Source organism: Tenrec ecaudatus, chromosome 8 (genome assembly GCF_050624435.1).
Source record: "Tenrec ecaudatus isolate mTenEca1 chromosome 8, mTenEca1.hap1, whole genome shotgun sequence".
NCBI lineage: Eukaryota > Metazoa > Chordata > Mammalia > Afrosoricida > Tenrecidae > Tenrec > Tenrec ecaudatus.
In genome coordinates, this window is record NC_134537.1 from 148,895,678 (window position 1) to 148,920,749 (window position 25,072).

A 25,072-nucleotide genomic window follows, 5' to 3' on the forward strand; every position below is an offset into this window, starting at 1 on the left:
ACGTCATTAAGTACTCACCTGAGTAAGAGGTTACACTCCATCCTATCCCTCATGGATCTATTTACATTATTTCAAGTCACATGATGGAGGGGCCTCAATGCCAAACTACGGAGAGGTCTGGCTTAGCCCACTTGACACAAACCTATTACAAAAGTATCACATTTCCTATTAAAATCATATGTGGATGTCAGAGATTAACTAACATCAGTTTTTAATAAACAGTATCCAGTTCGATACAGAATGGCAACTCCTATCATATGCAGTTGCGGTTGTTATTCATAAGTTTTGTTTGTTTGTTTGGTTGTTTTTTAAATCATTTTATTGGGGGCTCATACAATTCTTATCACAATCCATACATACATCCATTGTGTCAAGAACATATGTACATTTGTTGTCATCATCATTCTCAAAACATTTGCCTTCTACTTGAGCCCTTAATATTTGCTGTTCATTTTCTCCCTCCGTCCCCACTCCCCCTACCTCATGAACCCTTCATCATTCATAAATTATTATTATTTTGTCATGTGTTACACTGTCCGACATCTCCCCTGCCTTCTTCTCTGTTGTTCCCCCCCCCCAAGGGAGGAGGCTATACGTAGATTCTTGTAATCAGTTCCGCCTTTCCACCCTACATGCTCTCCACCCTCCAGGCATCACCACTCTCACCACTGGTCCTGGAGGAGTCATCTGTCCTGGATTCCCTGCGTTTCCAGTTGCTATCTGTACCAATGTACATCTCTGATCTAGCCAGATTTGTAAGTTAGAATTTCGATCTTGATAGTGGGGGGGGGGGGAGAGGAAGTATTTAAGAACTAGAGGAAAGTTATATGTTTCATCGTTGCTACTCTGCACTCAACCTGGTTCATCTCCTCCCCACAGCCCTTCAGTAAAGGGTGTCCGGTTGGCTACCATTTGGCTTTGAGTCTCCACTCTGCACTCACCCACATTTTCAATGATATTATTTTTTGTTCCTTGATGCTTGATACCTGAGCCCATCGACAGCTTGTGGTCCCACAGGCTGGTGTGTTTCTTCCATGTGGGCTTTGTTGCTTCTGAGCTAGATGGCCGCTTGCTTACCTTCAAGCCACAGACTCAACTCTATTTCCTCTAGTGGGGTGGGTGTATGGACAAATATATACTTACCCCTCTTCCTTAAGGTTTCCAATTTGAAGCTCAGGTTGAGAAAACTATGTTACTGGAATTGGGCATACCGGAGTCAATTTCAACTCACAGTGACACAATGTACAACAGCAGGAAACACCCCCTGGACCTGGGCAGGTCTCTCAATTGTTCTTCTTGCTCCTATTGATGCAGCCATGGTGTCAATCCATCTCATCGAAGGCCTTCCTCTTTTGCATTGCACCACTAGTTTGACAAGCCTCAAGTCCTTCTCCAGAGACTTGTCAAAGCATGTGACACCAAGTCTCATCAGTCTTTCCTATAAGGAGAATTCTTGCCGGACTGCTTTCAAGAAATAACTGTTCTTTTGGCAGCGAATGATACTTTCAGAACTCTTTCCCAGCTCTATAATTCAAACACACCAAATTTCCTTCCATCTTCCTTATTCAGTGTCCAACCTTCAAATGTATATAAGATGATTAAAAATACCATGCCTTGTGTCAAGTGCAAAAGTGCACCTTCGTCCTCAAAGTGACATTTTTGGTTTTCAACACCATGGAGAGGTCTTTTGCAACAATTGTACCCAATGTAATATATTGCTTGAGCTCCTGACTACTGTTTCCATGAGCATTGCCGATGGATTCAAGCAAGACGAAATCTCCAACAACTTCAATCTTTTCTCTGTTGATCACTGTTACTTATTGATCAGTTCTGAGGATTTTGGTCTTCTTTACATCGAGTTGAAATCCACATGTAAACATATTTCTGGTATTATCTACTTTCAGCCAAGACCCATCTGATATTAGCAATGATATCCCTTGTTCCATTTCCTCTTTGGAATCTGACCTGAAGCCCAGGCAGCTCATTGTAAATGTCCTCTTCAACTCTTCTCAGAAAGTCTTCAGGAAATATTGCTTGTAGATCATATTAGCAATATCATTCTATAATGTGCACATTCTTCTAGGTCGTCTTTCTTGGGATCAGGACAACTATGGATGGCTTCCTGAGAGTTGGTCATGCAGCTGTCTTTCAGTTTTAATGATATAAGAAAAAAAAATAGTGCTTCTGGTTCTTCATCAGCTTGCTGATAAATTTCTATTGAGATTCCATCAAAATCGACAAGCCTTGCTGTTGGCTAATGCTTCTTCCTTCAACGCCACTGGTTCTTACTCATGCACCACTTTTTGAAATGGTAGAATATCAAATGTTTCTTTTTGAAGCAGTGGCTGAATCCTCTCCATATTCTTTGGTGCTTCCTCCATCGCAGTATTTTGCCCACTGAATCTCTCAATATTGCAACTCAATGCTTAATTTTTTTCTTTGGTTCTTCCAGTTTGAGATATACTCAGCATATTATTCCTTTTCGGGTTTCTAACTCTAGGTCTTTGCACATTTCATTTGAATATCTTACTTTGACTTCTCATGCTTCCCTTTGAAAAGTTCTACCCAGCTCAAGTTCATATTTTTAAAAATTTTTTCCTGCCTACTGAAAAATTAAGATAAAGTTTTTCAGAATCCCTTCTGCCATTCACTTTTATCTTTTCTGTATTTTAATTACTTTTTGTTTGCTTTATGTATTGTATTCTTGATGTCCTCTCGCAGTTCATCAGGTCTTCTGTTATGGGCGTTTAATACATCAAACCTGTTTTGAAATGTTCTCAAAACTCTGGTGGAATATACTCAAGGTTATATTTGGACTCTTTTAGACTTGTTTTAATTTTCTTCAACTTCAAACTGAACTTACATATGAACAATGGATGGACTGTTTCACAGTTGTCCCCTGGCCTGGTTGGGGCTGCTGATACTCAGCTTATCCATTGTCTCTTCCCACAGGGGTAGTCAATTTAATTTCTGTGTATTCCATCTGAAAAAAAATCTACATGTTGTGCTATTGAAAATAAAGATAAGTGATGAAGAAGCTGTTGGTCTTATACAATTCTATGGTGCTATCTCTAGCTTCATTATTGTTTACAAGACCATATTTCCCATCTACGGCTCTGTCCTCTGTTTCCAGCTTCTGAATTCTAATTGCCAAGAATTATCAATGGCTCTTGGTTGCAGGTTTTGTCAATTTCAGACTGAATGCATTGGCAGAATTCGTCAATGTCCTCATCATTAGCTATGGTAATTAATTGTCAGTGGTGGCGTAGGTCCCTGTCATGATCTGAGGGGCTATCCTTCTGGCACGATGACCCACAGAGTTGTGCTTCTGCTCCCTAAGTTCTCAGCAACTGAAAAGGCTTTCTTGTTAACCCTAGGGTTTTCAGGGGTGAATTCCTCACAAGTGGACAACCTATTCCTTCTTCATAGTCTGACCTTAGGCCTGAAACCTGGTTACCTTGGGTGACCCTGCTGGTCTTTGAAATACCAATGACATAGTCTTCAGGATTTCAGCAAATAAGAAAGCCACCAACCTTCATAAACAGACAGGCAAGTGGCTGATGAAAGACTAGACAAGACTATAAATTTCTGAAGAGGACATAGTATATCCTATTAGACCCTGGCCCAAGCACTGAGCATTCTAAAAAAATATTTGTTTCAATGTTTTAATAAAAGTGTTATCAATGGAAACATATGATAAAGAGACCACACTACACTATTTGTGATCAATGCTGCACCAGATCTCTTCTGGTACACTCTGCTCAGCATCAAGCTGCAGACAGGTCTGGGGTCTGAACCCCCAAGTAGTTCCTTAGGAAAAAGAAGAGATAATTTGCGTGAATAAAAGTATACAGTTTCTAAAGGTATATGGAAGAATTGTACTCTAGTCTTTAGAATGTCTATGAGTTGTGATCAGCTCGAAGACAGTGAGTTTGGTTTGATTTTATATGTCTCAGAGGAAGGACATCGCTGCCATGCTAGGCTAAATGGTTGTCAATAAAACAGAGCCCATGCACTTGGTCAGGGAAATGTCATGATAATTAACTAATTTTCCACAAATTTTGGCTAGAGGAGTTAACACAAAATCTAGAGCTTCAATATCTTTATAGTTTTCTGCTTTTCTACATGGCCTTCTCAGACTCTGGTGAGTTTAACAATGTGCTTCCAAAAAGTTTCTCAATTTACCATGTTAAAAAAGAATTCAAGATTATATTCAGAATACCCTGTGTGTCTCCTAATGCTTAATGCCAAGGGTAGTGTACTGTTTCACTGAATGCATCTGTAAGAAGCTGTGCTAAGTTGTGTATGCAGAAACAATCCTCTCTAGTGCGTATGCACAGTGCCTTGGTAAGAATTATCATTTGGCAGTGTTTATTATAATTATAATATTATGAAACGATAAAATTGCACTTGATTAATAAAAATTTACATGACTCAAAGGACACTAATTCATTTATCATATTACTTTTCAAATTTTAAAGATTTATTTCAAAAGTATATAAAGCAGAAGAAATTAGCTATACATTTGTGCATCCAATACCAAACTTAGCAAAGAGAGACATTACATTTCGGTGACATTGCTTTAAAATAAATTTAACTTCAATGATTCAACAAAATACTTATATCCCTATCCTTTCTTTTCCTTTCACTTTCTCCCTCCATAGCTGTAACTATTCTCCTAGTGTCAGATTTGTATCATTCCTATGCAGTTTTTGAAATTGTTCTAAATTTTTTATTGTTTTATGACTCATTTTCTACTTTTATTTTCTAGCTTCAAAGCAAAATTGGGTCAGGTTTCCTCTTTTATTGATGTTTTTCTATAAAACAATGTAGCAAAGAAATTTCCCAAAAGTCAAACTTGGTAAATCATACCATTAAAGGACTTCATTTATGTGTGAATGTAGGGAAAGGGTAGACATTTTATTTTGATTGAAATTTTTTAATGATGTGTAAACCTCTTCAGTTTTTATATTTTTAAGTTGGTTTTATGAGGTTAAATTTTCTGTCAAAATTTCTATTTCTTGTAAATTTCTAATTTATAGACTTAAAATTATTTTCATGTCTCTATATGCCACTATGTTTTCTTAATATTATTTATTTGGAGTTAACCTTTGTTTTATTAACTAATATTATTAGTATTTTGCATATCATTTAAACATGTAAGTGAATTTTTTTGTGGCTAGTATTCAAACTTCTATCTTCTTGTTTATATTTTATAGTGATATCAATATGTGAATAATGAGTATGGGATACTTAAGCTTTGTGAAAATTTGCCTGGTCCAGGATTCTCCCATGGTGTAGTCTAACATAATGTAATTTGCTGCATGAAGAGCTATTCTGTGAACAGCCAACCAGTTAGGGGGATAATAGGCTAGAGTACACAGCCTTGATACAATTAAAATCAATTTCATCATGAGTGTGGTCACGCTTAAAATAAGTTGACCCCCCAGGAAGCTAACTTATTTCATGTTGGCCTGGATCAATCTTCTGTTACTGAATCAACAGCATGCTGAATATAGGAGCTATCCATGGCATACCATGTTGCTTACTTGCACTAGAAGCCATCCGTTGACCTTAGATTTGTTTGACTCTGCCAGCCACAATGCTGATCAGTTCGCATCCACCAGCCTGTGGTTTTAGTGCTTTGCCTTCCTTCTTCCTGTTCCATTAGGCCAGCAGCTTCAATGTTCAGGAACCATGCTCAACTTAATAGCTGACCTACGGACTTGAACTAGGCTAGACTTATCCACTCCTGAAACTGTGTGAACCATTTTTCTTGATATAAACTTTTCTTTGTATGTACCTGTGTAAGAATTACTAGATTTTCTTCTGTAGAGAACCAAGGGTAATGCAAATTATATATTAAAGGATTTTAAATCTTGAAGAAATGCTATATGTTATTGAAAAATAAAATTGAATCTATGAAATACCATCTAAGATGAATGAACCTGGAGGGCATTATACTGAGTTAAAATGGTCAATAGGACCCATACAAGGGGGCACCCCCAAAAAACTGGAATTGTTTTTCAAAGCTATATATTTAAGTATTTTAAAAAACAATCTCATAACCTTGGAAGTACTTTCAGTTACACTAATTTACTTGTCAAATCTGTGATTCTATTCTTAGAAACATTTTTCAAACTCATCTGTATGGATGGCTGACAGCACCTCCCTCATTGTTGCTGTTTTTTTCTTCACCTTTTCTACATCAACAAATCACTGTATTTCATGTCCTCTGCATTTGTGGAAACAAAAAGAAGTTGCACAAAGTGAGGTCACGTGAGTATGGTGTGAGGGCAACAGAGGCATGCTGTGTTTTGTCAAAAATTGGCACGCTGAGGTGGCTGCATGAGCAGGTTCGTTGTCATGGTGGCAAAACCAGTTCCCTGTCTGCCAAAAACCAGGCGTTCTTTTGTTGCAGAGAGTTATGCAATCATTTCAGAACCCCGAAATAGAAAGCTTGCTTAACAGTCTGACCTGACCTGGTGGAATGAACACCAAATCCACTCCAAATTAACATTTCATCTATTTGGGAAGTTAATAGATGTTCAGAACAAGGTTTGTCGTTAATTGACATTTTGTCTTTTTCTGAAATGAGAAAACTACTTCCATAGCACTGTCCTTGTAAGCTGTGTTCAATATCACAACAGTTTCTGTGGCAGTGTTCCCAAGCAGGAAACAAAATTTCACAGCTGCATGCTATTCTCTTAAATTGGCCATCACAAAAAAAGAAGCTCAAGCAAAACTGCTTTCACAAAAAAATTCACCGTGACAACAGGGAACCTTCCCAGGTGACGCCACTGGATGCACTCACCCAGAGCGAGTTGTTGGATGCTGGCCTAGCGGGGAAAATGCATACTATGAAAGCTTCACTCCGACCCGTGCAATTCTGTTTGGGGGGCAGTACCCCTCCTGCTATGTGATAGTGTCTCCATACAAATCTTTTTAAAATGCCAAATCAAAACCAAAAATTGGTTTTCACATTAAAGGAATCATGATCTCAAAATAGATTGAAATCAAGTTTTCACCTCATTACAACCCTATAGTCCAGAGTAGAACTGCTTCTGTCCATTTGCTAGGCTGTACATTTTTGTGGAAACAGAAAGCCTCATCTTTGTCTCATAAATGGCTTGGAAGTTAGAATCCCTGACCTTACACGTAACAACCCAGGGCTCCTTGACATGATACGGTATTTAATTTTTACTAGAATCCTCAGTCCATTCCCACAGCAGCACCAATCAAGAAATTCAACAACACGTTGCACTGGGCTCTTTTGCTGGAAGAGATCTCTTTGATGTGTTAGACAGTGTCACCTGGAGGACGAAGATGAGCCTAACCCACGCCATCATATTTTACAGTCAGTTCATGGACACGTAAACATCAGACAAGGAACAAGAAGCCAAATGACTGATATATTTATTGTGGAGTTCATAAAGAATATTGAATACACCAAAAAATAAGCATTTCATGTTTGGCATGACAATACTCCACCCACAGGTGGGCTCCAGGTGCAGACTGCCCAGCGAAATGTTACACCCCCAAGGGCCAGTCTGGAAGCTTCTCTGGGCTCCTGGGGCCCGCGAGGCGACCTGTAGTCAGGGTGGGAGGGGACCCCTCCCTCAGAGGAGACATCAATACCCATCCTTCAGGGCTTTAAGAAAGAAAATGGAGGACAAGAAGGAGGGTCGTCGGTGAGTGCTTGGGACCCTCTGGGAGCTGTTAGTCCCAGTGTAGATTCCTGACCTAGCCTGGGCAGCTCTGGGACTCTGCTCCTGAGGTGGTGAGTAGAGCCTGGAACTTGTGCCCACTGCCAGCTGAGGGGCAGGGCCTCTGCACGTTCCTCCACCTCACCTCAAAGGACTGGGAAGCACTGATGGGCATGGGGTGGGGTGGGGTGACCCCTTTCTCTCAAATTTTGCTGGTTCCAAGATGAGAGGGTGGGACACTTGGTGGTTAAGTCTGAGAAGAAAACAATTAAGCCATTATGGACAGAAGAAAAAGTGGGTGAAGAATATTGAATAGACAATGGGCTGCTAGGAAATGAGCTAATCTCTCTTGGAGGAAGTACAGATAGAACTGAATGTGACTTAGAAGAAAGAATGACTGTAGGAGGTCTCCTGGTCAAGGTGTTTATTGATGGGTGACTAATTGGTCCCCTGTGCCTCTGTTTACCTTGCAGCTAAAAGCATTGCAAAATAACTCAGTTCTTTATGACCTTGCAGCTGAAAGCAGTGTGAGATTACTCAGTTCTTTAAGACCTCTTTAAGATTGTTTTGAACCTTGCATGTCCTTGTGCTTATCTTAGAATATAGTGCTGTTATTATTCAAGTGTTTAGAAAGTGTGCCTAGTTAAGTAACACCTGCATAGATAAGAGGTTCAGAATGTTTTTTAAAGCAAATTCTTTGACGTTTGTTTTGGAACCATTCCTTTGTAAGGAAAGAATAAAAACCAAGTTTTGAATATACTTGGTACTTCAACCCATCGGACTGTCATCCTCCCAATCCCATATTTCGTAATGTCTCCTTCTTTTCCTTTCATCCGCACGTCTTATTTCAGACCCAGCTTGATGCGGGACAGCTGGTCTAATCCCCCACAAATGACAATATTTCTTATCCAATGTTTTGGAAGGACCAATCCTGGGAGAAGGATATTCTTGATAAAATATAACATCAGTGAACAAGAGGAAAACACGTAATGAGTGGGTTCAACTAAGTGGCAGCAAGAATAGCTGCAACAGAGCAAAGCCTGTGAGGCAATGCGCTTGAGGGTGACAGAGGGCCTTATTGGGTTCTGTTTGACAAAGGGCTGCCTTGAATCTGAACAGATGTGACAGCCACTAACAGCAAAAAAACAATGTGCTTCTTGTGGGAGAATCCCCTCAAGTATCTATTAACCCTTCAGTGTCTTCTCCAAAGTAAAAGGATCAAGAACTATAGAGTTAATCAGAAATGTGGTTGGCTGAAAGCAATTTCATCTCCATCTTCAATGCCAGGGTATCTGAGTGACCATTTGTGGGCAATCATCATTCCGCTTCATTCCACAGGATCTTGGACCCTTTCCTGCTGAGTTGGTTCTAGGATCCAGGCTTTACAAAGGGTACAGGGTTCAGGTTCATGATTCATTAAGTTTACACTCGATTTCACCCCCATGCCAGAGACCATCTGTTTTACCATTCCTCCAGAATAAGTCATCAGACCGTTGCTGGGATAGTGTGGACAGTTAGCTAAAGGCATGCAGGGTGAAATAACAGCTAAGATTCTCAAGACTAGTTTACTAGATTTTTTAAAAATGTTTTCCATTTCAGATAAATGTGGTGTTGTTTGCTCTATTCCTGTGAAATTTGTTAAACATTAATTTTTCTAGTCTGCTTTATGTAGAGTGGGCCTTTAAATATTGCTCTTGGTGTAGTGGATTGCATGTTGAGCTGGCAACTCTAGGTCATTAGTTTGAAGCCATCAGCCTATCCATGGGAAAATTATGTGACTTGCTAGTCCTGAAAGATTGACAGTCTCAGAAATCCACAGGGACAGTTCTATTGTGGCTCTGTCTGAGCCAAAATCAACTTGATGGCACTGTGTTTGGCTTTGAGTGTACAATCTTCTTGTGTCTCACAAGACCAGGCATATCTTTGTTATTGGGAACTGCAAAATCCAAAATTAGTATCCACCCTCGCTTTCTCCTTGTCATTTTTGACCTCGATGTGGAAACCGTCATATCTGTGGGCACCATGAGTTAGTTCAGTTCATCTCTGGGTAAAATGCTCAAGCAGTTGATTTGTTTAACAGTCATTCATGGACAATTGGGCCTTAAAAATGTGTGTGTTAAAATTCCAATACCTTTAGCCCCCTTGGTATTTAAAATAACTTAGTGGTACTTTGATTGTTTACTTAGCTTTTCTAAGATTTTTTTATCAGCTTATGAAATGGCAACCTTATAAATTACTAAGTGTGAACAAGGGATTTATTACCCTCACACTATAATACAGATTCATCCTTACTCTCTGCATATCACAGATGAGACTATAGAGGCACACAACAGACACATTGCTTACTCTCTGAAGAACACCTGACTCGCTTCAGAATTGGGATTTTAAACCAGGCAAGTACATCTCCAAAGTCTGTTTAGAGGGTAGCAGTCAGCTTCCCACAAGTGTGCATAAAACATATAAAGAGGTGACCACTGCCTAACAGAGATGTCAAACTGTGTTTGTGGGAGCATGTGTATGACTGCTTATGTGTGTATGTCGATAAAGAGAAATAAGACTTGGTGTCATTAGGAGACATGATTTAAAGTAACGGCTAACTTTTACTGCTTTGTCTTCTCTCGACGGGACCAAATGAACCCCTTACTTTTGTTCCCACTGACTACTTATTGAGTCCATTCTGCAGACAATATAATTCCTGGGGGTGCTAGCAGGTAAGCTTTGGCAGCTAACCACAAAGTATGTCAGCAGTTCAAATCCACCAGCTACTCTGCGGGAGGAAAGGAGACTATGCGCTCCAGAAAGACCTAGCTTCGGAAACCCCACCAAGAGCCCCTGGGAGTCAGAATGGACTCAGCGGCAGTGGATTTGGTTTGGTTTGGTTCTGACGATGCCATTGGGTGTAGGCAATTGAATGTCACGCTGCTTTGTATCAGGAGGAACTTGGCATCGAAGTGATCACATGAACAAGGAAGGATGACAGGCTATGTGGCAACATGCCAGAAGTAAGACTGTGTGCATATAAATCTCAAAAAGGAGCCCAACATGTACAGTAAGTCACATTTGCAGAATAAGTTGACGCTAGTGGTCGCAGGGTATATATGAGGAGGCTTCAAGTAGTCCGCGGGAAAAAATCCGTTATCTTTCCATTCAATTTTCCCAGGAACTCTTTGAAGTCATCTCACGGAAGTTTTTTCAAGGTAGAAATAACTACTTCAACGTGCTCAATCTCAAGTGCCCATCAGTAGGTGCAGGGGGGCAATTTAAAACACATTTATTGAGCTGAAAAGGTTACCCATTGGGTAAAACATGAATTCATGCTACTATTAAGAATTGCATTATATTTCCACGGGAGGTGTAGAGCCTTAGGAGAGAACCTTGTTTTATTCATCAGGCATAATGAACCCAGATGATACCTCTCATATACATCTCTTTGTATGGAAAATAATATCTAAGTGGTTTCTTGACATCCTTGTATTTTACCTTTTATGCCCCTGAAAGCACCCAGTATGTGCACCATTAATGTTAAGAGATCTTAGCTTTTTGGGAAAGTAGAATGAAAACATAGTTATAACTTTCTGACTGTGACCAGCTGGTCTAGCAGATGGACAGAAAGCCAGAAGACACATCCAGGTTACAGAAAGTCTTAAAGCAATTCATAGAAAAGGAATGAATCTTTCTGGACACAACAGGAGGAGGAGCAGCTAAGAATAAGGTTCTTTATATGCCTGCATATTTATTATATCTCTTCTAAAAACTGCTTCTTTCTAGAAGTCAGCCACCCCCTTCCTTCTTCCATTTCTTAGATATTATTTAAGCACTTGTGTAGAATGTCTTATAATTTATAATAATTTTATTTTCTTGTCTTTCTTTCTATATTTGAAGTATCAAAAAGTTAGGGACAAACATTTTTCACATCATTTGAAATTAATAGAGTACATGTCCTTACTTAATCCAGCTTGAAGTGAAAAGATTTTATTTCTCCTTTTCTTTGACCTAGAAAAGAAAACTGCTCTTTAGAACATGATACAGCCACACCACTTGGCACAGCTTCATTTGCATGCTCGGCATAAGCGTCCAGTCCCAGGCTGCACATCCTGGGAATCTTGTTTCAGAGAGTTGTAGGGTCTCTCTGCAGTTGAAATGCTCTTTCCATGTAAAATCCTCCAGTGGCTTCTCTACTGCTCAGTAGCAGTTGAGAAGTAAGTCGCTGGAGCAAACTCTGAGAGACTATTGATAAAAGAAAGAGGATGACATTTGCTTCTGGCACTTTTACTCAAAGGCATGCGCCTGAAAGAGAAAGATATCAGGAGCCACAGGAAGCGTGAGAGATCTCTGAAGAGTCTGTAACGAAAGAATATTCACAGGATAAGGGCATTCTTCCTCTGTGCTGGCAAGAAAGGGAGAACAAAAACAGAGAGAAGAGTGAAAGGGACTTGGTGAGTGAGCCCAGAAAAGAGACAGCAGCAGCAAACTGACTCTGACCTCTGCTGCCTCATGACCTTGATATGGCTAGAGCCTCCTCATGAGCATCAGTTCAGGGGTACATGGAGTGAACACTCCGGTCTTACTGCAAACGGTTGTGATAATGGTTTGAAGAGAGAATAGAGTAGAAATGTAGGTGCATAGATAAATTTGACCAAGCAGGTATACCATTTGACAAGAGACATATAAAAATAGATCAAGAAAATATTTCTAGGAAGGATGATGTTTGGAGGAAGGGGGAAATTGCCCTTTATTTTGTTACATTTCAGCTTAGATCTCACAGAAATATTAAACCTGAAAAATTAGCTGACTCCCAATCAGTGTTCTAATGCAGCCATTTATAGTACTTCATGCTGCTTCATTGCCCAGGTAATTACTTTCCATCAACCTAAAATTCTGCAGTACTTTCAGCCGGAAAAGCTAGTCTTCATCTCCCCAGGTTGGAAGTCAGTTGCAAAATGATATTGACCCAGTTCCGCTGTCATCTTCCACTTGAGTGCAGGTGCATGTGTAAGAGAATTCTGTACATTATTTACAGTTGCTTTCATGGATATTTAAAAATGATACCAAGCCAGATGGATAGATAAAGGGACAGATAATTGGAGAGAAAAATAGATGGATAGGAATGAGGATGTATGAAATACATTTTGTATGAATACAAGGTTGAATCAGTAAATATGTGCTTTGGATCAAGAATAATAACTTCATTTATTCCATTCACACTTTCAATAAACATTGATTGAAACGCATTTTTGTCCTTTCTTTTCCTTTAACTTTTAACATGGTGTTTTATCAGTCAGAGTTCAATAAGAAAATCAGAACCCCTTGTAGTGACATAGACTGAGCGGTTGATTATAAGGAATTCATGAAGCAGTTGTAGGGGATGCTTAGACAGTCTTAGGATGGTGACATCACACGGCAGGAAGTTAGGAATGAAAAATGTGTGAGATCCTTCAGAAGAATGGGCAACCTTGAAAATGTGGGACAATGCGATGCTCCCATGCTGAAAAGAAATCCTTGCATGTTGCAAACACTCGATTACTAGCTGACAGGTGGGTGATTTGAATCTATCATTAGGAAACTGGCCTGAGAAGAGTGATTATCTTCTTTCAAAAGGCCTTGGCTTTAAAACCAAGCACAGGTTTGCCCCGAAACACAAGTCCCGATGCGTGAGACCTCATTCAATCACAATGAACAAACACTTCCTAAATCTGCAACCTGCATGATGGGGTGACATATAGGAAAAGACGCGTTGTTATCTCAGTTCCACACAGTCTGGCCCAGGAGTTGGAAAAAGTGAAGGAGGTGATTTCATAAAAGAACTGCTGCCTGACGGTTGCCTCTCATCAAAAGTGGGGCCAGATGATCCAGGACATGGGTTAGCTTCAATAGCACCGGAACAGCCACCCTCTAAGGGAGCCCTCTTGTTGTAGTAGCTACGGTCTAGGTTGCTAACCATACGTTCAGCTGCTTGAAACCACAAGTCTCTGCACAGAAGATAAGGCTTCCTACTCCCACAAGAGTGACAGCCTCAGAAACCGACACGGACAGTCAGTCCTCCCTTATCCTTCGGAAAGGCAGCTAGGGGTCAGAATTGATGCAATGGCAGTGAGATTTGGCTTTGATTCCACCGCTGGCTTATTAAAAAAATGGTTAGTTGAAAATCCACTGGAGGTTCATTCTAGCCTGAAGTCATACACCGAGGGGGGTGAATTGAAAATGAGATTACAACTCCGATTAGTTGGCACAGGACAGAGTCACCACCAGCCTGTCAGACTTCCTCCAGTGGTGGGGGAAAAATAAGGCCAGACACTGACTCTTCCACTTAAAGTTTGTATGATTGTGCTATATTGTCATTAAAGTTATGATTAAAATCAAAGGATATTATGAAAACCAAAAAGACCTAAGTAAGTGTTTGGGGAAGGAATTATAAGAACTCACAAGGTAGCAATGATTTAATCCAAATGTCTTAAAACTGATCAGACTATTCCTTAAAACTGATCAGACTATTGAATCCATTCATTAGATAGAGATATGTCTTAAAGGAATTCATATAAAAGGGATGACTCAAATCAGTCTAGTTATAGGGATTCTATGGTATTCTAATTAAAGCCCATGAGGACTCATTTTGTTTTTAATGTATAGAACTTTTGAGAATCAACCCAGAGCCTCAGATGACTTCCTTTCTCACTTGATCAGCAAAGTACTCCCTCGGCCAGAGAACAAGTGCAGGCTTCTAGAGAGGAGTACGCGTGACAGGAGATGGAGGAGGAATTAAGAACTAGCAATGGGTGAGTGCTGAGCCCCCGACTCCTGATTATCTGAGTCATGAAGATTTACTGTTTATCATATGTGAGAATAGAGCCCATTTATGCTTTCGTTAGCTCAATTTGGATTTCTCCCACTTGAAATCTGAATATATTTAATTAAGACACGTGGTATTTAGTAAGGTAGAGTTACTAGGGATGAGTTGGCTATAAATTTGAGGAAAGTAATTCAGTTAGAATGTGTCATTGTACATATGTACATATGTAATATTTTTATATATGAAGATGTGGAAATAGATCTATGTGCATATATGTATGGATTTAGTATTAAGGTAGCAGATGGACATAGGGCCTCCTTTCAAGTACTCCCTCAATGTAAGAATGCTTTGTTCTATTAAACTGGCATTCCACGATGCTCACCTTCCCCACACAATCGCTGAAGACAAAGCGGGTATATAAATGAATGTGAAGAAAGCTGATGGTGATGGCTATCAAAAGAAATAGCATCAGGGGTCTTAAAGGCTTGAAGGTAAACAAGCGGCCTTCTAGCTGAGAAGCAACAAAACCCACATGGAAGAAGCACACCAGCCTGTGTGATCATGAGATGCCCAACGGATCAGGTATCAGGCATCATCAGAAGAAAAAAATCATATCATTGTGAATGAGGGGGAGTATGGAATGGAGACCCAAAGCCCATCTGTAGGCAATTGGACATTCTCTTACAGAACGGTCATGGGGAGGAGACAAGCCAGTCAGGGTTCAGTGTAGCAATGAAGAAACACCCAACTTTCCTCTAGATCCTAAATGCTTCTCCCACCCCCTCCAGCACCACCACCACCACTATAATGATCCCTATAATACCTTACAAATCCGGCTAGACCAGAGGATGTACACTGGTACATATAGGAACTGGAAACAGGGATCCAGGGCAGATGATCCCTTCAAGACCAGTGGTGAGAGTGGAGATACTGGGAGAGTGGAGGGAGGGTGGGATGGAAAGGGGGAACTGATTACAAGGATCTACATGTGACCTCCTCCCTGGGGGATGGGCAACAGAAACATGGGTGAAGGGAGATATCAGACAGTGCAAGATATGACAAAACAATAATTTATAAGTTATCTAGGGTTCATGAGGGAGGGGGGAACGGGAGAGGAGGGGAGAAATGAGGAGCTGTTGCCAGGGGCTTGGGTGGAGAGCGGATGTTTTGAGAATGATGAGGGCAATGAATGTACAAATGTGCTTTACGCAACTGATGTGTGGATGGACTGTGATCAGAGTTGTATGAGCCCCTAATAAAATGATTTTAAAAACTCCAACGACAAAAAAAAGCCTAAAACCAAACAAACAAAGCATGTGTCATGCCATATATATCTACATGGTCAAAGCCATGCATCGAGGAACGAATGAGACAAAACGAAGAAACACCATGTTGTTCTTGTGGGCGGGGGGAGGTACAAGAGTAGGATCGGTTTCACGGCATCGCATTTGCATGATGAGTGGGGCATTATGGTGTCATTCACTTGTCACTTCTTATTATCATTGTGACTTCAGAACTTTTTCACAGGACAAATACCGAGGCATCTGTGTCTGCTGTGCACCTTTGTTTTTCTTTAATATTCCGCTGACTGTCTGACCATCATTCTGGGCCAATAGTAATGATAAATTAAGGCCAATTAAACCAATTAAATAATTTAGCGCTCAGAAAGAATTACTTTTGTGCTACTAGTTCTAAGGTTCCAAGATTCTTTAGTGTCAGGCAGAACAATCAAATATTAGAGGTTATTGAAATCTTATATGTACTTATTTTCCTAAATCCCAATTCTCTATTCTTTCACTCTAATGGACAGTCAAGATTTGAGGGGGTTGCAGGCCAAAATCATTTTCAGAAAACTTCTCCCCAAATTCTTACCAGTCATTTTTCACCCTGTTGATTCTCTAAAGAAAGTTCTCCCAACCTTTTCAAAGGTGTATTGGACAGGGTTCTCTAGAGAGACAAACCAGATTGCTAGTAATTATATATAAATATATTTATGAAGATCGATATATAATTTAAGAAATGCACTATTAAATTATATACAGATAGATAATACAAGAAATTAACAGTTAAATTATAAAGCAGTGAGACACTAGCAGTCCTTTAAGGCCTGGGAGCTGCCAGTAGCCAGTCCCCTTCTGTATAGAGAGCTGGGCTATATATATATCCAGGAAGCAAACAGCAAGGCAGGTCCCCAACTGTCATCAACTGTCGGTCCCCAGCTCCAGAGATGAACATTCCAATCGTGTGGGCTTGAAGGGGCCTCACCTTACAGTGACACAGTCCACAGGCTAGGCATCCCACAGGTAGTGTACCCCTTTAAACTGAGGCACAGAACAAGCAGGCCATTTATCCCTCTGTGCTTCAGTTAATCCTACTTGTGTTTATCGGCCAGGCTGGCACAATAAACTATAGCAAATGGCAAAGCAATAATATATTCCTTCTACCCCATAGGCACAACCTCCCATCTACTGTGAGTTGAGATGGAGAACACGGGCATCTTCTCTAGAAAATAGAAATAAGTGGCTTTGAACCCAGAAGGAAATGCAGATGTTGTAACAAGAGATACATTGAAACTGCATGTGTATGGGTGTATAGACGTGTGGGTATATAGACATGTGGGGACTTAGAGACAGGACCCATTACACAGTAAACAAAGGAAGTAGGAATAGCTTACTTGTATTTACTTACTAATCTGTAGCAAATAATTTCACGCTTTCACCACATCAAATATTCTGCTTTCCGGTATGTCTGGCTTCTGTCTCTCTCCCAAACCCACAACACCTTCTTACTGAATAAAAAGCCTCTGTTAAATCTATTCTCCCTCGTCGGCACAGATTACTCAGCAGGCACGGTAAGCACAGGCTTATGTCTGCTGGCTTTCTAATCTGTTTTATGTGTTTTTCATCATATGATGCGCTGGGATCCATGTGAAAATTTTCACAACACCTTGATTAGTAAGCACAAATAAGCCTGTGCTTATCTGCCTTATCGGGCATTGTATCCCTGCTGGGAGCAGGAAGGGCATTTCTCATAACTGTCTTTGCAGAAAGATTGTTCTGCTTGTGAAGAATTAAAGGAAAAATAAGCAGCTTCATCAACACACCAACCACTTTTCTCCTCACCATGACTCGCCTGAGTGATTACATGTTTGTCTCTAATGTAAGTCACTCAACTCCAGTCATTACTACTGAAAGTCTCTCTCTCTCTCTCTCTCTCTCTCTCTCTCTCTCTCTCTCTCTCTCTCTCTCTCTCTCTCTCTCTCTCTCCATCAGATGGTTTTGAACTGCTGAAAGTCTCTCTCTCTCTCTCTCTCTCTCTCTCTCTCTCTCTCTCTCTCTCTCTCTCTCTCTCTCTCTCCCCATCAGATGGTTTTGAACTGCTGACTTGTAGACCTATAGGTTAGCAGCCCCAAGCATAATCCACTAAGCCACCAGGACTCTATTGGAGAATGGATGTACAATGTTTTAAAAAGCTAGGTTTCATTTTGTTTTCTTTTATGTAACAATTATCTGAGAATACTAGTGCAGGGATAACAGAAATAACAAGAATATAAATCTTTATGGGAACAAAATGTCTCATCTTTCTCCCTTGGACCTACCAGTGCCTTTGAACTGCTAACCTTGTGGATAGCCATCCAATACATAGCCTACTATGTCAGAAGTCTCTGAGTTTTTAAGGAAGCAGAGGAAATTAGATGCCAAAAAAAAAAAAAACCAACCAAATTACTTGGGCTCTACTTGCCTAAATAATTATGAGAACCTCAAAAATCAGATTGGAGGTGGAGCTGAGTTCAATATTTCCAGTTTTTTTCTCATTCTGCTAAATGTCTCAAACCTTTATCTCTCGTCCCTAGCCATAGTTGTAAGAGAATTGTCCTGTGACCTCTGATGACCCAATTAAATTAAAATTGATAGAGTGTTATACTTAAAGGTACTCACACATATAATGTTTTAAATGGGCAATATAACTAACATAGGTATTGTCCAAGGAAATATTAGCCTAATAAACTGTAAGACTAGAAAAAAATGAAGGAATAAAACACAAAATGACAGATACAAACTAAGTGAATGCTCAGGTTTATGAAAATGTAATGAAATGTTTATGTTTCTGTAAAAATCATAAACACTTAGGCAAGGCAAAAAAGATCATTTAGTCTATCATTGTAAGTAGAAACACATTCTAGAAGGCAGCAGAACAATATTCAGAAAGTTTTGATGAAGTCAGAAAGGTGTGATTCTCTAGACACTGTTTTTCTTCATACTGGTAAGCTATAGGACTATACATTCCTCTTTCTATGCTCTGTAGTCTGCTTGCCTCTGGTCTTGGCCTCAGCCACATCAGGCAGAGATTTGGAACACGTTCTTCCAATGGCCCTCTGCTTTCTCTCTGTTCCTGCTTCAAAGATGGCTCATCTCTATAGCCAGGGAGGTGTTAGCTAAAAGTTACCAGTCTCCTCCGTCGGTTTATACATGTCCTAATTGCATTGTCCCACCCATGCTCTTGGTGGGAGTTCCAAAGACACGGGCAGAACAGTCATATTAAGAAATTTCACTTCACCACACACCCAGTCGCTACAACAATGGACTTGACCATGGCGATTGTGATTGTGGGTCAGGTCTGGGCAGTATTTTGTTCTGTTGTCTATCCGGTGAGGAAGAGGGGCTGAGAACAGACCTGAAGGAGAATAAGAAGAGCAACAAAGGCTACGAGAGAATAACAATGTAATGTGTCCACAGGCAAATGGAGCGCTGGAGATGCTCACACATCTCTGCCAAGAAATGTAGGAGACAGACACTTGGCCGACCACAGCCAGCAGGCTATATGTAGAAAAACACAGCACCAACGTTGAAGGAAGAGTCATTAAAAACTGTGGTATGTCACTTGACTATGGATTATATCGCAGCAAAAAGAAAACAAAAATAGTCCCAACTGGACCAATAACCCATGCCACAATAAATGGAGGAATAATAATGAAATTGTTAGGAAAAGTTTGAAGTCACAATGTTCCACAATCAGTGTTAAAGGAATCTGCGATAAATAGGCAAAGGATTGCATAGGGGCAATCTACTTCAAAAGATCTTTTAAAATATTAGAGAGACAGAGAGAGAGAGAGAGAGAGAGAGAAATGTCACTGCCGGACTAATGTGTGGCTGAGCCTATTTTTAATCAATACTATGTATATGATAGCTGAACAAAGAATAAGACATATTGCTAAATGATTGATGTATTTGAATATGGTGTTTCTAAATAATATTAAATTTACCACAAAGTTCCAAAACCATGAGAAAACTAGTTCTGAAAAATGTATGCTCAGCGCTCCTTGAAATCTGTGGTGGTAAGACTTCATTTCATGTGCTTTTGACGCGTCATCAGGAAGGACCAATCCTTAAAGATGGATTTCCTGCTGGGAAAATTAGAGATTCAGATAAAAAGACAAAGAAATCTCACCAAGGCTTAACAGTGATTGAAAATGGGCTCAAATGCAGGAGCAATTGTGAGGACTGCACAGGGGCTTATCATGTTTAACTCCCTTCTACAGGAAGTCACATGATAGGAGCCTGTGGTGGCACTTAGAAATAAACTACATGGATCTATTCAACTCAGATCTTTGCAGACAGAGGTAAATACACACTGCATGTGTGACTATGTGTATGTACACGTATATGTACATGTGTATGTACGTGTGCATATGTATATCCTCACATGTGTATGCATATGTTTATGAATGTATGCATGTGAACATACATATGTCTACACACATAGTTCTTCAAGTCCTCACTATCAGCAAGCAAGGTTGTGTCATCAGCACATCCAAATTGTTGTTCACCTACCTCCTATCTGGAGCCTATATTCTTTTTTGTATCATCCAGTTTTCTGATTTTTGCTATGACAATGTTCTGATTCTATCCATAAGTTTTTTAATGGTTCATTCCTCAGCATTGGACAGCCTACCACTTTGTGGTAGTCTGTTCTTAGTCTGTAAATTCTTCTGAAACCTGTGCACAGTGGGTGACTGCTGGCATCTAAATTTTGGTGATATAACTTCCAGCCGCACAGCAACAAATAAGCCATCAGCATATGAAAAACTAAAAGACAAGTGTTGGATGGACATATACGCAGGGGGATATATATATATACAGAAAGAGATTTCAAGTGTTACCGAGTTTTATATTTATTATTTGAATTTTTTAAAAATTAAAGAAGTTTAACTTAACAAAAAAAACTTCAGCAAATAAGAACAACAGTATTCAGTAGCAATATTAATAAAACACTGAATCTTCCCAAGAAGGAAAGTAAGTGTTGTTATTGTTGTTTAACTCCCTCAATGCATGAATACTTTCTTTTCTTAAATTGGAACTCTATGATGCTCACTCTCCCGACACAACAGCTGGAGCCAAAGTGGGTGAACAAGTAAATGTGGTGAAGAAAGCTGATGGTGCCCGGCTATCAAAAGAGATAGTGACTGGGGTCTTAAAGGCTTGAAGATAAACAAGTGGTCATCTAGCTCAGAAGCAACAAAGTCCACATGGAAGAACACACCAGCCTGTGTGATCGAGTGGTCCCGAAGGGATCAGTTATCAGGTATCAAAGAACAAAAAAATCATAGCACTGACTGCACACCTCCATGATAGGATCGCTGAAGACAAATGGGAGCATAAGCAAATGTGGTGAAGAAAGCTGATGGTGCCCGGCTATCAAAAGAGAATTAAGGGGGAAGTGCAGAGTGGAGACCCAAGGCCCAAGTTTCGGCCAATGGAGATCCCCTCACAGAGGGATTCAGGAGAGGAGATGGGTCAATGAGGGTGCGAGGTAGTACCGATGAAGAACACAGCTTTCCCCCAGATCCTGGGTGCTTCCTTCCCCCAACTACCATGATCCGAATTCTACCTTGCAGGACTGGATAGGGCAGAGGTTGTACACTGGTACATATGAGGGCTGGAGGCACAGGGAATCCAGGGTGGATGATACCTTCAGGACCAAGGGTGTGAGGGGCAAAGCTGGGAGAGTGGAGGGCGAGTGGGTTGGAAAGGGGGAACTGATTACAAGGATCCACATGTGACCTCCTCCCCGGGAGAGGGACAGCAGAGAAGCGGGGGGGGGGGGGGGGGAGGGAGACTCCGGATAGGGAAAGTTATGACAAAATAATGATGTATAAATTACCAAGGGCACATTAGGGAGGGGGTAGCGGGGAGGGAGGGGTAAAAAAAGAGGACCTGATGCAAAGGGCTTAAGTGGAGAGCAAATGCTTTGAGAATGATTGGGGCAGGGAATGTATGGATGTGATTTATACAATTGATGTATGCATATGTATGGATTGTGATAAGAGTTGTGTGAGTCCCTAATAAAATGTAAAAAAAGAAAAAAAGGAGAAAAAAAAGAAAATGATTAGGGCAAAGAATGTACAGATGTGCTTTATACAATTGATGTATGTATATGTATGGAAAGTGATAAGAGCTGTATGAGCCCCTAATTAATTGTTTAAAAAAAATCAATGTTTATCTTTTGCATTGATCTCATTTAAATCAGAATCACACAAAACATAATAAAATGTATTAACAATACATATATGTTATAAATAAAATACATATTAGACATAATTATTTTATACATTAATATAAAATCAAACTAAAACATTACAACTTGAAGAAGAGATTATTGAATATAAAGAATTATTTGGAGTAAATATATATACTTCTTTAATCTGTTTTGAATGAATATACTTCAAGAAGAGTCAATATAAGGGAATTAAAAACAATTTAGGAATATAATCAGTATGAAAAAAATATATATATATATACATATTAGTTGTAGCATTGATAAGAGACTAGCCTATATTCTTTATTGTAATCTGACAGCTCAATTAGACCAAAATAATAGATCTACTATTAGAATAATACTATTAAGACATTAAATCAATATATGTTAGTAAAATATATCCATTATTGAGGACAAATGTATCCTGATAGTGTTCTACTACATTAGCAAACAAAAGATTACAGTAATAATAGTAAATTCTCTATTCATAATGTAATTATATCAGACATGTATTACCAACTGATAGCAAAAACTAATCACTGGGAAATAAAGCAAAAGCCTCTGCTAAATAGTCATTACATAAAAAAGTAAATCAAATTTTCTGTTACAGTTTATTAAAATCACCACAATGAGATTATTATGTCTCATACCAATCTTATTGCAACTATTTAGCTACTTATAGGTGTACTTAACTCTTTACAAAGAAAAAAATGCATTCACTTAATTATATTTTATTGAATAAGAAAGAATGAAAGTAAATGAAATAAATATTCAACTCTAGAAAATAGAAAGGCTGTATCAAAATAAACTTTTAAAACTTAATGAATATAAATTTAAAAGGATTATAATGTGTAAATACATCTGAAAGAATTTTACATCAAACACCAATGCGTACATGAAATTAACTATCATAATAAAAGATGAGAAAAGTAACATATGAATATGAGTAAAGCCAAATTAGATGAATTCACAGTATCAAGCAGACCATCGGATAAACTGTATTTTCTCAGAATGGACAATTTTAGAGTCCTTTTTCTTCCAGCAGTCAGGGCAACCTGTGCTGTAAAAAGTGGAATGTCCTTAATGTACTAGAGAACACATTTTTGAATTTACTGTACTGCTGCAAGTATTTCCCTACTGGAATTTTAAATTAATAATATCATGAAGATTTTTTCTTTTTTTTCTTTTTGAAACCTTTTGCAAGGCCTTTTAACATTTTTCCCTTTCTTTGGAGTTGCTTCGATTTATAGTGAACCTATGTACAAAAGATTACAATTTCCCAGTCCTTCAACATCTTTACCATTGTTGTATTGTTTTAGTCCATTGTTGCAGCTACTGTGTGGATGCATCTCATTAATGGTTTTCCTATTGTTAGCATAACCCATGACCTGTACCAAACAGGACTCTCTGAGACAGACCTAGAGCACTGATTAATCCTAAAGTCTAACTGACGTCTTCATCTCACGGGTTGATCTTACACTCGCCATTCCTGAGGAACAAGAATCCTAAAATCCTGACAACGTAGACTGGAGCAAGAACAGGAAAGCTGCTCCCTGTGACAGAAGAAAAAATCTTTGCAGCAATGAACTTAACTCAGATACAGTCTTGAAGCCAGAGGAAGTCGATGTAGACTTAGGAATCGATGCTCATTGTCAAGGGGGTCCAGCAGGGAGAAAGAATAAAGTTGCTGGTGATGGCAGAAGATGAAAGACGTAGATGTTGATTTCCATCTCCTCCTCCTGAAGAATCTATAGGATGGCAGCACCAACCTGATTGGGTTAGCACGTGTAAATTGTTCCTGATTTCATAAATAATAAAAAATAGACTACAGGGGCACTTTAAAAAAGAAACGTTCCTAAGAATGGAGATGCCTTGAGATAAACAATTGTTCTTGACTCTTCACACAGAAGGTTGATTCTCCAGTATTAAGTTTTAACTGTGAAAAACAATCCGTTCTTTTTAGGAAATGGAAAGACATCATCAAAGAAAATTCTAAAGAAAATATTTTGTCAATCTATGCCTAAGGGGATTGAAGGACAAACAAGCATATTTCAAACCATTTTTCTGCTCTCAATTATATATATATGTATAATCTATGTATATATATATGTGTATGTATATATATATATATATATATATAATCATTGGTCTTTACTGAAAAATGAAATCCTTGGTTTCCTTCTCGATTTTATTCCCCCATGATGATTTCCTGGGACACCAAGTGCTGAAATTATTAAGATGAATGAAAACCATAAAGTTTGTCAGAGACAGATCTATAAGCATGTGTGTAATTTATCTTGTGGTTTCTCCTACTGAGATTTTATTGCAGGGATTTAAAAATATCAGTCAGGATTCTGGCGCATGTGGGATCGTCCACCAGAAATAACTTTGCATCGAATCCCCAAACAGGCTTTATGGCTGGCAGACTTCATAGGATGAGAAGCGGTGTTCCTTCTCTCTTAGATGTACTCTGCCCTCCACACAAAGGAGGCATCACTTCTCCCTAAACTTCTTGAAGGTGAGAGATCTGAATGTGGATTCCATTTCCTATCAGAGGCAGATCTTTGCACTACAGATAAATGGTCAATTATAAAGCACTTCCTGGCTATCTTTAGTACCTAAAGTGACAATACAAAATAGGAGAACTAAATGGAACTTTAGGAATTATCTCATTAGCCATCCATTCTTTCATTTTTCAATAAATAAATTCAAGAATTAAGATTATTTTACAAAGACCCACAGGACTAGAAGGAACCTTTAGAATTTTGGCTAATGAAAGTTTTCTATTGTATGAATATTATCATTCTTATTATTTTTAGCCCCTAATATAGTACAATGTTCATTTTAATATCACTGATAGTTTTCTGACAATCAGTAAAATATGAAATGTATTACAAAACAAGAAGATATATGTGTTTTAAGCATGAATAGAAGATATATTTTAGAACTATCTACCTGACAAATCTTTGCTTATTGGTTTAAATATATCATTCATACCTGGTGAATAATATGAGTGAAAACATTATAGCATAATAAATTTAGT